Genomic DNA, 13,103 nt, shown 5'->3' with positions numbered 1-13,103 from the left:
CCCCCACCTCTCTCTCTTCTTCCCCCCCCTCTCTCTCTCTCTCTCTCTCTCTCTCTCACTCTCTCCCCGCCCCCCCCCCCCCCCCCACCCCAGGTAAAAGATATCCGTCAGGGAATTGGCAGCTTGGTGTTGCTGGTGAAGGAGATGGAAAGCACCCAGCTTCGGATTCTGAGCTCTCCAATCCCGGAAGAGAGTAAGTCGATGGGAATTGTTTGCACCGGCCTTAAAGGGGCCTGATTTAAAATCCCGTGAAATTGTTGCCTTTGCTAATAGTGTGTGTGTGTTGTGTGTGTGTATGTGTTGTGTGTGTGTATGTGTTGTGTGTTGTATGTGTGTGTTGTATGTGTATGTGGTGAGTGTGTGTGTATGTCCTTATCAAAAGTCCTTCTGAGGGTCCAAATACGATAACATTCACAGCCTCTCTGCTGTGCTAGTGACATCCCCATGGAAAATTCAACTGGATTACAATGTATTTACAGCCATTGGGCCCCACCCCATCGCTCCGTGCCGGGGTCTATTCTTCACACCAGCCCCCTCCTATCCCTCTCCATCCCACCCCATCACCATATCCTGTTCCTTTCTCCCTCGTGTGTCTCTCCAGCTCCCCCTTAAATCCATCGACACTAATCCCCTCGACCCCTCCCTGTGGCAGCGAGTCCCACATTCTCACCGCTCTCTGGGTAAAGAGGTTTCTCCCGAATTCCCCATTGGGTTTATCAGTGACGATCTTATATTGGTGGCCCCCGAGTTCTGGTCTTCCCCACACAAGTGGGAACATCTTCTCTACATCTACCCGATCAAACTATTTCACAATCTTAACGATCAGATCACGTCTCAGCCTCCTCCTTTCTAGAGAAACGAACCCAGCCGGTTCAGTTGTTCCCGATAGTTATAGTCTCTCAGTTCTGTAAATCTTTTCTGCAACTTCTCTAGTGACTCTGTAATCCTGTTTATAAGTTGGAGACCAGGACTGTGCACGGTGCTCCAAGTGTGGTCTAACCCAGGTATATGGAGACCAGAACTGTGCACGGTGCCCCAAGTGTGGACTAACCCAGGTATATGGAGACCAGGACTGTGCACGGTGCTCCAAGTGTGGTCTAACCCAGGTATATGGAGACCAGAACTGTGCACAGTGCTCCAAGTGTGGTCTAACCCAGGTATATGGAGACCAGAACTGTGCACAGTGCTCCAAGTGTGGTCTAACCCAGGTATATGGAGACCAGAACTGTGCACAGTGCTCCAAGTGTGGTCTAACCCAGGTATATGGAGACCAGAACTGTGCACAGTGCTCCAAGTGTGGTCTATTTGATCTATGCTTCTCAAATCCATGCTGACTCCAACTGATCAGCTAATACTTGTCCCAAATGCTGAATGACTCCGTCCCTGGTGATAGATTTCAGTAACGTCCCCACAACTGAACTGACCATTCGGCCCATCGTTCCTGTGACAGAACGATCCAATTAGTCCCACTCTTTTCCAACAGCCCGGCACGATATTTCCCCGTCAAGTATTGATCCAATTCCCGGTTTGAAGGTCACTATTGAATCTGCTCCCACTGCCCTTTCATGCAGCGCGTTCCCGATCCCAACAACTCGCTGCGTAACAACATTCTCCTCGTCTTCCCCTCGGGTTCTGTTCCCAATCGCCTTAAATCTGTGTCCCTCTGGTTACCCAGCCTCCGACACTGGGCGCTGTTTCTCCTGATGTACACTCTCATGATTTTGAATGCCTCTATCAAAATCTTCAAGGGGAACAATCCCAGCTTCTGAGTACAGGAGCAGGGAGATCTTACTGCAGTTGCACAGGGCCTTGATGAGGCCTCACCTGGAGTATTGTGTTCAGTTTTGGTCTCCTAATCTGAGGAAGGACGTTCTTGCTATTGAGGGAGTGCAGCGAAGGTTCACCAGACTGATTCCCGGGATGGCAGGACTGACTTATGAAGAAAGACTGGATCGACTAGGCTTATATTCACTGGAATTTAGAAGAATGGAAACATACAAAATTCTGACGGGACTGGACAGGTTAGATGCAGGAAGAATGTTCCCGATGTTGGGGAAGTCCAGAACCAGGGGTCACAGTCTAAGGATAAGGGGTAAGCCATTTAGGACCGAGATGAGGAGAAACTTCTTCACCCAGAGAATTGTGAACCTGTGGAATTCTCTACCACAGAAAGTTGTTGAGGCCAGTTCGTTGGATATATTCAAAAAGGAGTTAGATGAAGTCCTTACTACTCGGGAGATCAAGGGGTATGGCGAGAAAGCAGGAATGGGGTACTGAAGTTGCATGTTCAGCCATGAACTCATTGAATGGTGGTGCAGGCTCGAAGGGCCGAATGGCCTGCTCCTGCACCTATTTTCTATGTTTCTATGTTTCTCGGTCTCTCCAGGTCACTAAAGTCCCTCATCCCTGCAATTTAAAAAGATTTTTCTTGATCTCTTCATTGTTTACCAGTTCTTGTATTGTCCCTTCCAATAACCACCCCTGTGCCCACAGTACTGACAGTATCTTTATCTCGGTCTGTACTTTGAACTTAGTTTATCTCTTGTATTTATTTTCTCTTTAGTTTAATATTATTTCCATCTGGTTCCCTCTCCTCTTTATTAGTTTAAAGTCCATTCTACAGCTCAATTTATCTTTTCACACTGCACTGAGGGAGTGCCGCACTGTCGGAGGGGCAGTACTGAGGGAGCGCCGCACTGTGAGAGGGGCAGTACTGAGGGAGCACCGCACTGTCGGAGGGGCAATACTGAGGGAGCGCTGCACTGTGGGAGGAGCGGTACTGAGGGAGCACCGCACTGTGGGAGGGGCAGTAGTGAGGGAGCGCCGCACTGTCGGAGGGGCAGTACTGAGGGAGCGCCGCACTGTGGGAGGGGTGGTACTGAGGGAGCGCCGCACTGTCGGAGGGGCGGTACTGAGGGAGTGTCGGAGGGGCGGTACTGAGGGAGCGCCGCACTGTCGGAGGGGGCCTTACTGAGGGAGTGTCGGAGGGGGCAGTACTGAGGGAGTGTCGGAGGGGGCAGTACTGAGGGAGTGTCGGAGGGGCAGTACTAAGGGAGTGTTGGAGGGGGAGTGCCGCTCTGTCGGAGGGGCAGTACTCTGGGAGTGTTGCACTGTCGAAGGTGCCGTCTTTCGGATGAGACGTGAAGGTTATTCAGACCAACGTAACTTGTTGTACAAAATTGCAAAGTGCTGCAGTACAGCGGGACCTGGGGGTTACTTGTGCATGAAACACAAAAGGTTAGTATGCAGGTACAGCAAGTGATCAGGAAGGGCCAATGGTATCTTGACCTTTATTGCAAAGGGGATGGAGTATAAAAGCAGGGAAGTCTTGCTCCAGTTAGACAGGGCATTGGTGAGGCCACACCTGGAGTACTGCGTGCAGTTTTGCTCTCCGTATTTACGAAAGGAGATACTTGCTTTGGAGGCAGTTCAGAGAAGGTTCACTCGGTTGATTCCGGGGGATGAGGGGGTTGACTTATGAGGAAAGGTTGAGGAGGTTGGGCCTCTACTCATTGGAATTCAGAAGAATGAGAGGTGATCTTATCGAAACGTATCAGATTATGAGGGGGGCTCGACAAGGTGGATGCAGAGAGGATGTTTCCACTGATGGGGGAGACTAGAACTAGGGGGCATGGTCTTAGAATAAGGGGCCGCCCATTTAAAACTGAGATGAGGAGGAATTTCTTCTCAGAGGGTTGTAAATCTGTGGAATTCTCTGCCCCAGAGAGCTGTGGAGGCTGGGTCATTGAATATGTTTAAGGCGGAGATAGACAGATTTTTGAGCGATAAGGGAGTGAAGGGTTATGGGGAGCGGGCGGGGAAGTGGAGCTGAATCCATGATCGGATCAGCCATGATCGTATTAAATGGCGGAGCAGGCTCGAGGGGCCGAATGGCCGACTCCTGCTCCTATTTCTTATGTAGTATGCAGGGTATACGGCCCAGAATCACGCCATTCGGCCCATCTAGTCCACGCTGGCGTTTATGCCCCACCCGAGCCTCCTCCCGTCTTTCCTCATCTAACTCGATCAGCGCCACCCTCTATTCCCTTCTCCCTCATATCCCTGTCCAGCCTCCCCTTAAATCCATCGATACTATTCCCCTCAACCCCTCCCTGTGGCAGCGAGTTCCACATTCTCACCGCTCTCTGGGTAAAGAAGTTTCTCCTGAATTCCCCATTGGATTTCTGGGTGACTATCTTATATTGATGGTCTCGAGTTCTGCTCTTCCCCACAAGTGGGAACATTCTCTCTGTATCCACTCGATCAAAACCTTTCATCATTTTAAAGACCTCTATTAGGTCACCGCTCAGAGAAAAGAGACCCAGACTGTTCATCCTTCCCAGATATGTCTACCCTCGCATTTCTGGTATCATCCTTGTAAATCTTCTCTGCACCCTCTCCAGTGCCTCTATATCCTTTTTATAACATGGTGACCAGAACTGTGCACGGTGCTCCAAGTGTGGTCTAACCAGACCAGAACTGTGCACAGTGCCCCAAGTGTGGTCTAACCAGACCAGAACTGTGCACAGTGCCCCAAGTGTGGTCTAACCAGACCAGAACTGTGCACAGTGCCCCAAGTGTGGTCTAACCAGACCAGAACTGTGCACAGTGCCCCAAGTGTGGTCTAACCAGACCAGAACTGTGCACAGTGCTCCAAGTGTGGTCTAACCAGACCAGAACTGTGCACGGTGCTCCAAGTGTGGTCTAACCAGACCAGAACTGTGCACAGTGCTCCAAGTGTGGTCTAACCAGACCAGAACTGTGCACGGTGCTCCAAGTGTGGTCTAACCAGACCAGAACTGTGCACAGTGCTCCAAGTGTGGTCTAACCAGACCAGAACTGTGCACGGTGCTCCAAGTGTGGTCTAACCAGACCAGAACTGTGCACGGTGCTCCAAGTGTGGTCCAACCAGACCAGAACTGTACACAGTGCTCCAAGTGTGGTCTAACCAGACCAGAACTGTGCACGGTGCTCCAAGTGTGGTCTAACCAGACCAGAACTGTGCACAGTGCTCCAAGTGTGGTCTAACCAGACCAGAACTGTGCACGGTGCTCCAAGTGTGGTCTGACCAGACCAGAACTGTGCACAGTGCTCCAAGTGTGGTCTAACCAGACCAGAACTGTACACGGTGCTCCAAGTGTGGTCTAACCAGACCAGAACTGTGCACGGTGCCCCAAGTGTGGTCTAACCAACGTTTGATACAGGTTTAACATAAATTCCCTACTTTTCAGTTCTATCCCTCCAACAGTAAACCCTAGTGCTTGGTTTGTTGTTTTATGCTAACCTGTGTCTCAACGTTTAGTGTTTTGTGTAATTGTACTCCGAGATCCCTTTGTTCCTCTCTCCCACCCAGACTCTCGCCCATACTGTGAGTTGAATGACTGACTGCTTGGGATGTATTTTGTCGACATGCCAATTAGCGCAAGATTCTGCTGATAATTCATCCAAAGGAAGAGAGAGCTGCATTTACATAGCGCCTTGCACGACCGAGCCTCCCAAAGAGCTTTACAGCCAATGAAGTACTGTTCCAATGTCGGAAACGCAGCAGCCAATTTGTGCACAGCAAGCTCCCACAAACGGCAATGAGATAATGACCGGATAATGTGTCTTTTAGTGATGTTGGTCGAGGGATACATATGGGTGGCAGGACACTGGAGATGGAGGTCGTGGGATCATTTATATCTACTGAGACACCAGTCAGTGTACAGATATCTCCCTGAGGGAGAGGGACTGAGAGACACCAGTCAGTGTACAGATATCTCCCTGAGGGAGAGGGGACTGAGAGACACCAGTCAGTGTACAGATATCTCCCTGAGGGAGAGGGACTGAGAGACACCAGTCAGTGTACAGATATCTCCCTGAGGGAGAGGGGACTGAGAGACACCAGTCAGTGTACAGATATCTCCCTGAGGGAGAGGGGACTTGAGAGTCACCAGTCAGTGTACAGATATCTCCCTGAGGGAGAGGGGACTGAGAGACACCAGTCAGTGTACAGATATCTCCCTGAGGGAGAGGGACTGAGAGACACCAGTCAGTGTACAGATATCTCCCTGAGGGAGAGGGACTGAGAGACACCAGTCAGTGTACAGATATCTCCCTGAGGGAGAGGGACTGAGAGACATCAGTCAGTGTACAGATATCTCCCTGAGGGAGAGGGGACTGAGAGACACCAGTCAGTGTACAGATATCTGCCTGAGGGAGAGGGGACTGAGAGACATCAGTCAGTGTACAGATATCTCCCTGAGGGAGAGAGGGACTGAGAGACACCAGTCAGTGTACAGATATCTCCCTGAGGGAGAGGGACTGAGAGACACCAGTCAGTGTACAGATATCTCCCTGAGGGAGAGGGACTGAGAGACACCAGTCAGCGACCTCGGTTTCCAGCAGGGTCAGGGGGTAGTTAAACAATGACAGGAGCGGAGAATGGAGAGGGTGAGTGCGCTGGTGATCAGGGAGCAGCGTGACAAACGATGGTGTATCGGATCGGAGTGATGTTGCCCATTTGTGTGTGTGCTGGCTCTCTCAGTCCGAGGGTGAGCAAGTCACAGGGGAAGTGGGATTGGGTGAACAGTTAGGATTACTTTGCATTCACAGCGAGGGATGAGTAACAGCCAGAAAGGGGAAGAGAGTGTCAGAATGTTTGGCTATAATTATTCACCCACTCACCGCCCACAGTCATATCGTGCAGAATTCTACTCTCACAACCATCTCCATTTATAGATGGTTCCCGGAGGATATTAAATCGTAAGAGCTACCTCCGAACACTGACTGGTGTCTCTCAGTCCCCTCTCCCTCGGAGATATCTGTACACTGACTGGTGTCTCTCAGTCCCCTCTCCCTCAGGGAGATATCTGTACACTGGTGTCTCTCAGTCCCCTCTCTCAGGGAGATATCTGTACACTGACTGGTGTCTCTCAGTCCCCTCTCCCTCAGGGAGATATCGGTACACTGACTGGTGTGTCTCAGTCCCCTCTCCCTCAGGGAGATATCTGTACACTGACTGGTGTCTCTCAGTCCCCTCTCCCTCAGGGATATATCTGTACACTGACTGTCTCTCAGTCCCTCTCCCTCAGGGAGATATCTGTACACTGGTGTCTCTCAGTCCCCTGTCCCTCAGGGAGATATCTGTACACTGACTGGTGTCTCTCAGTCCCTCTCCCTCAGGGAGATATCTGTACACTGACTGGTGTCTCTCAGTCCCTCTCCCTCAGGGAGATATCTGTACACTGACTGGTGTCTCTCAGTCCCCCCTCTCTCACATTTAAAAAGTAGTTGGATGTGCATTTGAAGTTCCCTAACCTACAGGGATACCGACCAAGGGCCGGAAAGTGGGATTAGGCTGGTTAGCTCTTTGTCAGCCAGCAGCGACATAATGTGCCGAAATGGCTCCTTACGTGCCATAACCTTCAGATTCTGAGGTGGAAAGCAGGATTGTGTGGATGGGATTGTTAAACTCCCTTGGCCTGATGCTGACGACCTCTGACCTCTCTTTTTTTTTTCTCTCCCCACACACCCCCTTCACGCACATATCCACGGCAAAACTAAGACCGCCTATTTCCCCCTCCGTAACATCGCCTGTCCCCGCCCCTGCCTCAGCTCATCCGCTGCAGAAGCCCTCATCCGTGCCTTTATTACCTCCAAACTTGACTATTCCAACGCACTCCTGGCTGGCCTCCCACATTCTACTCGACGTAAACTCGAGGTGATCCAAAACTCGGCTGCCCCCGTGTCCTAACTCTCACCGAGTCCCACTCACCCATCACCCCCTGTGCTCGCTGACCCCGTGTCCTAACTCACACCCAGTCCCACTCACCCATCACCCACTGTGCTCACTGCCCCCGTGTCCTAACTCTCACCGAGTTCCGCTCACCCATCACCCCCTGTGCTCACTGCCCCCGTGTCCTAACTCGCACCCAGTCCCACTCACCCATCACCCCCTGTGCTCGCTGACCCATGTCCTAACTCACACCGAGTCCCACTCACCCATCACCCCCTGTGCTCGCTGACCCCGTGTCCTAACTCGCACCGAGTCCCACTCACCCATCACCCCCTGTGCTCACTGCCCCGTGTCCTAACTCGCACCGAGTCCCACTCACCCATCACCCCCTGTGCTCACTGACCCCGTGTCCTAACTCGCACCGAGTCCCACTCACCCATCACCCCCTGTGCTCACTGCCCCGTGTCCTAACTCACACCCAGTCCCTCTCACCCATCACCCCCTGTGCTCACTGCCCCGTGTCCTAACTCACACCGAGTCCCACTCACCCATCACCCCCTGTGCTCACTGCCCCCGTGTCCTAACTCGCACCCAGTCCCTCTCACCCATCACCCCCTGTGCTCACTGCCCCGTGTCCTAACTCACACCCAGTCCCACTCACCCATTACCCCCTGTGCTCGCTGACCCCCGTGTCCTAACTTCGCACCGAGTCCCACTCACCCATCACCCCCTGTGCTCGCTGACCTACATTGGCTCCTGGTTAAGCAAAGCCACAATTTCAAAATTTTCATCCTTGCTTTCAAATCCCTCCATAGCCGTACACCCCTCCCTATCTCTGTGACCTCCTCCAGCCCCACAACCCCCCCCCCCCCCCGCCCGAGATGTCTGCGCTCCTCTAATTCTGCCCTCCTGACCATCCCTGATTATAATCGCTCCACCATCGGTGGCCGTGCCTTCTGTTGCCTGGGCCCCAAGCTCTGGAACTCCCTCCCTAAACCCCTCCGCCTCTCTTTCCGCCTTCAAGACGCTCCTTAAAACCGACCTCTTTGACCAAGCTTTTGCTCACCTGCCCTAATTTCTCCTTGCGTGGCTTGGTGTCAAATTTATTCGTTCTGTCCTGAAACGCTCTTGTGACGTTTTCCTGCGTTATAGGCGCGATATAAATACATGCCACCAAGCTCATGGTCTACAGGATTGTAGTGATACCTGCCCTCCTGTGTGGCTCAGAGACACGGACCATGTACAGTAGGTATCTCACCCCCAGCTCATGGTCTACAGGGCTGTAGTGATACCCGCCCTCCTGTATGGCTCAGAGACACGGACCATGTACAGTAGGTATCTCACCCCCAGTTCATGGTCCACAGGGCTGTAGTGATACCCGCCCTCCTGTATGGCTCAGAGACACGGACCATGTACAGTAGGTATCTCACCCCCAGCTCATGGTCTACAGGGCTGTAGTGATACCCGCCCTCCTGTGTGGCTCAGAGACACGGACCACGTACAGTAGGTATCTCACCCCCAGCTCATGGTCTACAGGGCTGCAGTGATACCCGCCCTCCTGTATGGCTCAGAGACATGGACCGTGTACAGTAGACACCTCAAGTCGCTGGAGAAATACCACCAACGCTGTCTCTGCAAGATCCTGCAAATCCCCCGGGAGGACAGACGCACCAACGTTAGCGTCCTCGACCAGGCCCAACATCCCCAGCATCGAAGCACTGACCACACTCGACCAGCTCCGCTGGGCAGGGCCACATTGTCCGCATGTCCCCCCCCCCAGACACGAGACTCCCCAAAGCAAGCGCTCTACTCGGAACTCCTTCACGGGCAAATGGGCCAAAGGCGGGCAGAGGAAACGTTACAAGGGACCCACCCTCAAAGCCCTCCCTGATATAAAGTGCAACATCCCCACCGACACCTGGGAGTCCCTGGGCCCAAAGACCAGTCCGCCCCTAAGTGGAGGAAGTGCATCCGGGAGGGCGCTGAGCACCTCGAGTCTCGTCGCCGAGAGCGCGCAGAAACCAAGCGCAGGCAGCGGAAGGAGCGTGCGGCAAACCAGTCCCACCCTCCCCTTCCCTCAACGTCTGTCTGTCCCGCCTGTGACAGGGACTGTGGTTCTCGTATTGGACTGTTCAGCCACCGAAGGACTCATGTTAAGAGTGGAGGCAAGTCTTCCTCAATTCCGAGGGACGGCCGATGATGATGATGGTAAATATCAGTTGTTCTTGTTGGCAGGCGAGAAGAACAAGTTGCAGTCGCTCCGCGAGGAGATCAAGTCTGTGGCCTCGAAAGTACGTAACCGGATGAAGGGTGAGTGATGGGGAGCTGTTGAAGCCGGCCTGCGGGGGCACCGTGCGAGTTGGGAGGGCCAGGGGTGCTGTGGTCCCTTTAATTAAAGGGACAGTCCCTGCCCTGATGGTAATTCCCGTTGGTTTTTCCCTCTCTGTGCAGTGATTGAACCCAGCAAGACAGACGAGGCCCAGGAACACCTTTCAGTTGATGCACGGATGAGGAAGGCCCAGGTAATGGGATGTGAAAACGCACTTCCCTCCCCCAATCGCCCCCACCCCTCCCTCCCCCCCGATCACCTCTCCCCCGGTCGCCCCTCCGATCGCCTCTCCCCCGGTCGCCCCCGATCACCTCTCCCCAATCGCCCCCACCCCTCCCTCTCCCCCGATCACCTCTCCCCCGGTCACCCCCCAATCGCCCCCACCCCTCCCTCTCCCCCGATCACCTCTCCCCCGGTCACCCCCCCAATCGCCCCCACCCCTCCCTCTCCCCCGATCACCTCTCCCCAATCGCCCCCACCCCTCCCTCTCCCCCAATCGCGCCCACCCCTCCCTCTCCCCCGATAGCCCCCCCCATTCCCCCCCCACGCCCCCCCCCCATTCCCTCCCCACGCCCCCTCCATTCCCTCCCCACGCCCCCCCATTCCCTCCCCACGCCCCCCCATTCCCTCCCCACGCCCCCCCCATTCCCTCCCCACGCCCCCCCCATTCCCTCCCCACGCCCCCCCATTCCCTCCCCACGCCCCCCCATTCCCTCCCCACGCCCCCCCATTCCCTCCCCACGCCCCCCCATTCCCTCCCCACGCCCCCCCATTCCCTCCCCACGCCCCCCCATTCCCTCCCCACGCCCCCCCATTCCCTCCCCACGCCCCCCCATTCCCTCCCCACGCCCCCCCATTCCCTCCCCACGCCCCCCCATTCCCTCCCCACGCCCCCCCATTCCCTCCCCACGCCCCCCCATTCCCTCCCCACGCCCCCCCATTCCCTCCCCACGCCCCCCCATTCCCTCCCCACGCCCCCCCATTCCCTCCCCACGCCCCCCCATTCCCTCCCCACGCCCCCCCATTCCCTCCCCACGCCCCCCCATTCCCTCCCCACGCCCCCCCATTCCCTCCCCACGCCCCCCCATTCCCTCCCCACGCCCCCCCATTCCCTCCCCACGCCCCCCCATTCCCTCCCCACGCCCCCCCATTCCCTCCCCACGCCCCCCCATTCCCTCCCCACGCCCCCCCATTCCCTCCCCACGCCCCCCCATTCCCTCCCCACGCCCCCCCATTCCCTCCCCACGCCCCCCCATTCCCTCCCCACGCCCCCCCATTCCCTCCCCACGCCCCCCCATTCCCTCCCCACGCCCCCCCATTCCCTCCCCACGCCCCCCCATTCCCTCCCCACGCCCCCCCATTCCCTCCCCACGCCCCCCATTCCCTCCCCACGCCCCCCCATTCCCTCCCCACGCCCCCCCATTCCCTCCCCACGCCCCCCCATTCCCTCCCCACGCCCCCCATTCCCTCCCCACGCCCCCCCATTCCCTCCCCACGCCCCCCCATTCCCTCCCCACGCCCCCCCATTCCCTCCCCACGCCCCCCCATTCCCTCCCCACGCCCCCCCATTCCCTCCCCACGCCCCCCCATTCCCTCCCCACGCCCCCCCATTCCCTCCCCACGCCCCCCCATTCCCTCCCCACGCCCCCCCATTCCCTCCCCACGCCCCCCCATTCCCTCCCCACGCCCCCCCATTCCCTCCCCACGCCCCCCCATTCCCTCCCCACGCCCCCCCATTCCCTCCCCACGCCCCCCCATTCCCTCCCCACGCCCCCCCATTCCCTCCCCACGCCCCCCCATTCCCTCCCCACGCCCCCCCATTCCCTCCCCACGCCCCCCCATTCCCTCCCCACGCCCCCCCATTCCCTCCCCACGCCCCCCCATTCCCTCCCCACGCCCCCCCATTCCCTCCCCACGCCCCCCCATTCCCTCCCCACGCCCCCCCATTCCCTCCCCACGCCCCCCCATTCCCTCCCCACGCCCCCCCATTCCCTCCCCACGCCCCCCCATTCCCTCCCCACGCCCCCCCATTCCCTCCCCACGCCCCCCCATTCCCTCCCCACGCCCCCCCATTCCCTCCCCACGCCCCCCCATTCCCTCCCCACGCCCCCCCATTCCCTCCCCACGCCCCCCCATTCCCTCCCCACGCCCCCCCATTCCCTCCCCACGCCCCCCCATTCCCTCCCCACGCCCCCCCATTCCCTCCCCACGCCCCCCCATTCCCTCCCCACGCCCCCCCATTCCCTCCCCACGCCCCCCCATTCCCTCCCCACGCCCCCCCATTCCCTCCCCACGCCCCCCCATTCCCTCCCCACGCCCCCCCATTCCCTCCCCACGCCCCCCCATTCCCTCCCCACGCCCCCCCATTCCCTCCCCACGCCCCCCCATTCCCTCCCCACGCCCCCCCATTCCCTCCCCACGCCCCCCCATTCCCTCCCCACGCCCCCCCATTCCCTCCCCACGCCCCCCCATTCCCTCCCCACGCCCCCCCATTCCCTCCCCACGCCCCCCCATTCCCTCCCCACGCCCCCCCATTCCCTCCCCACGCCCCCCCATTCCCTCCCCACGCCCCCCCATTCCCTCCCCACGCCCCCCCATTCCCTCCCCACGCCCCCCCATTCCCTCCCCACGCCCCCCCATTCCCTCCCCACGCCCCCCCATTCCCTCCCCACGCCCCCCATTCCCTCCCCACGCCCCCCCATTCCCTCCCCACGCCCCCCCATTCCCTCCCCACGCCCCCCCATTCCCTCCCCACGCCCCCCCATTCCCTCCCCACGCCCCCCCATTCCCTCCCCACGCCCCCCCATTCCCTCCCCACGCCCCCCCATTCCCTCCCCACGCCCCCCCATTCCCTCCCCACGCCCCCCCATTCCCTCCCCACGCCCCCCCATTCCCTCCCCACGCCCCCCCATTCCCTCCCCACGCCCCCCCATTCCCTCCCCACGCCCCCCCATTCCCTCCCCACGCCCCCCCATTCCCTCCCCACGCCCCCCCATTCCCTCCCCACGCCCCCCCATTCCCTCCCCACGCCCCCCCATTCCCTCCCCACGCCCCCCA

At 57.8% G+C, this 13,103-nt stretch overlaps 1 long non-coding RNA gene across 1 annotated transcript; it reads left to right on the top strand.

Annotated features, from left to right (window-relative positions):
- Positions 1-96: 96 nt before the first annotated feature.
- LOC139250437 (uncharacterized) lies at positions 97-10,234 on the top strand. The gene is made up of 3 exons (XR_011591301.1): positions 97-193; positions 9,953-10,027; positions 10,169-10,234. It is a non-coding gene; the product is annotated as an uncharacterized lncRNA (long non-coding RNA).
- Positions 10,235-13,103: the final 2,869 nt, after the last annotated feature.

Source organism: Pristiophorus japonicus, unplaced genomic scaffold (genome assembly GCF_044704955.1).
Source record: "Pristiophorus japonicus isolate sPriJap1 unplaced genomic scaffold, sPriJap1.hap1 HAP1_SCAFFOLD_3714, whole genome shotgun sequence".
NCBI classification, from domain to species: Eukaryota; Metazoa; Chordata; class Chondrichthyes; family Pristiophoridae; genus Pristiophorus; species Pristiophorus japonicus.
This window is presented reverse-complemented; position numbering and strand designations above follow the sequence as displayed.